Below are 2,500 nucleotides of genomic sequence, written 5' to 3'. Positions count from 1 at the left end.
GGAAGGGAAGGAGAGGACGACGCGGGGGTCGCCCCCGCCCCCCCCGGCGCTCGCGCCTCGCGCGCGGCAGCACGGCACGGTACCCGCGCGGTACCCACCCGCAGACAGCCGCCCGCGCGGGGGGAGGCCGGGGGGGGGCGAGGCCCGCGCGCCTCGCCTCCCCCCCTCTCGCCCTCGTCTCTCGGCCCTCGGCGGGGCGCTCTCGACGCCGCCCCGTCTCTCTCGCTCTCTTTCTCCCCGGCCGCCGCGCCGCCGCTCGGCGACGCGGCCCCCGGCGAGGACGAGCTCCGCCCCAGCGGCTCGCTCCGGGAGCGGGGAGCTACGGAGCGCTCCCCGAGTCTGCATTTAGGGGGACGAAGGCCCTCGGGCGCGGCCACGACGGCCACGGCCACGACGACGGGCCTGCGAGGCGACCCCAGCCGCGCCGCCGGGGTGGCAACCCCCGGGCGGCGATTGATCGTCAAGCGACGCTCAGACAGGCGTAGCCCCGGGAGGAACCCGGGGCCGCAAGTGCGTTCGAAGTGTCGATGATCAATGTGTCCTGCAATTCACATTAATTCTCGCAGCTAGCTGCGTTCTTCATCGACGCACGAGCCGAGTGATCCACCGCTAAGAGTTGTCTGGCTTTCGGCACCGAACCCCGCACACGGGCGGAGGGGGCCCCTTTTTTTCTCTCTCGCCGAGGGGGCACGCACGCGGGCCGCCCCCGGCTTCGACCGTACGAGCACACAACGCAACGAACCGAGTGGGGGGGGAAAGAAAAACCATCCGAGAGCGAAACGCCCAACGGAACGCTCCGAAGGTCGGCGGGAAAGGCGGGGGGACCCGCGTCCCCGACCGCCTCCCCCCGCCGCTACGAGCGAGGGGAGACGCCGCCGGCAAACTGTGCCGTCCTCCGGAGGCGGCCCAGGCGCCCGGGCTCGGCCCGGCCTCCGCACGGAGGAGGCACGCGGCGCGCGCCGGACCGCGGGGGGACACGGCGGCCCGCCCGGCCTCGCTGCAACGGGACGACGGGACGCACGCGGCCGGGGGCGCGGCCGTCGGCCCCCGCGCGCGCCGCTCTCCCTTCTCACCGCCGCTCCGCGGACCCGCGGAGCGCCGCCGCGCCACCGCGCGGCCGGCTCGCTCTCTCTCCCCAGCGGCCTTGCCGCGCTCGAGACGGCACGCGACGGCCACCGCCCAACCGGCAACGCCCCCCGCGGGACCGCTCCCGCCGGGAAGGGCGAGCGCCCGGCGGACGCGCTCCGCCGCCGGCGCCGGAGGCGGGCGCCGCACCGAGACCCGAGCCGGCGTCGCGAGCGCCCGGAGCCTGCCGGACGGCTGACCCGCCGCCGCAACGGCCGCACTCCCGGGACCGCCGCCGCCTCGCACCGTCACGGAGCCCCTTTTTCCTCGGGCACGCGCGGCCCAGGGGAAGGCGTGCGGCGCCGAGCCGGGGGGGTAGGCGGGGAGGGGGGCAGCGACGCCCGCCCTTTTCTCCCCGCTGACCGGGCGGGGAGACCGGGCGGGGAAGCGCCCCCCCCCCCAACCCCCCACGGCCGCCGCGCGCACGACCTTCCTCCGGGGCTCCGCGAGCGGACGGAGAAAAGGGCGACGGGGAGGCGGCGGGCGGGGCCCGGGCCGGGACCGCCGCCGGCGACGGCGGGCGCCGTCCGGCCGGCCGTCCCCGCTGGCGGGGGACACTCGCCGAGCGGCGCCGCCGCCGCTCGGCACGGGGCCGCCCGCGCTCGCGGACTCTCCGGCGACGGAGGGACCTGCCGAGCGCTCGGCCCCGGGCGGGCAGGCGGTCGCTGAGCCGGGGACGGCCGGCGACCGGCGCCGCCGGCGCGCTCGAGGAGAAGGCCGTCGAGGGGAGAGAGACGGCGCGGCCGCGCCGCGCGCGGCGCCGCACCCCAGAGACCGCAGAGGCGGCCGAGGAAGGAGGAGAGCGCGGCGGGCCCCGGCGGCCGCAACCCCGCAGCTGAGGAAGGGGCGAGAGAGCGCGCGCTCTCTGCCGGCGTCGCCCGTTTCGAGGCGAGCGGGTCGGCCCCCGCGGCCGACCGCGCGCCGCGGCCTCTCCGCCGAGGCCGGGCCGCGGAGAGGGGGGGGCAGGGCGCCCCTCCCCGGCGCGGCGCGACAAACCCCCCGCGCGCGGTAACGCGGCGGGACGACGGCCGCGCGGCCGGTGGCCGCGGGCACCACCGCAGGGGATCACGCGGGAGTAGCTCCCCACCCCTCAATGGAGCCGCGCACCGCCGCCCGGCAACCGCCGCCGCCGCCGCCGCGGCGGAAGGACGCGCCGAGCCGCCCGAGTCTTTAAACCGCCGCCCCGGCTCGGCGGCGGCCCTTTCGCGGCCCCCTCCCCGCAGCGTTTGACGACGCCGAGGAAAAGGAAGCCGGGGGGCCGCCGGAGGCGCGGAGCGCTAGGTACCTGGCCCTGGGGCGAGGGAAACGACCTGCATGGCCCCGCCGGGGTGCCTCCCCCGCTGCCGCCCTCGGGGGAGCGTCCACCGGCGGGGGC

General features: G+C 79.0%; 1 non-coding gene across 1 annotated transcript; it reads right to left on the bottom strand.

Moving 5' to 3' along the window:
• Nucleotides 1–465: 465 nt before the first annotated feature.
• On the bottom strand, nucleotides 466–618 carry LOC144248042 (5.8S ribosomal RNA). Its single transcript, XR_013341451.1, has one exon. It is a non-coding gene; the product is annotated as a 5.8S ribosomal RNA (ribosomal RNA).
• Between the last annotated feature and the right edge of the window lie 1,882 nt (nucleotides 619–2,500).

The sequence above is a fragment of the Lonchura striata genome, chromosome 37 (genome assembly GCF_046129695.1).
Source record: "Lonchura striata isolate bLonStr1 chromosome 37, bLonStr1.mat, whole genome shotgun sequence".
In the NCBI taxonomy this organism is placed as follows: Eukaryota; Metazoa; Chordata; class Aves; order Passeriformes; family Estrildidae; genus Lonchura; species Lonchura striata.
This window is presented reverse-complemented; position numbering and strand designations above follow the sequence as displayed.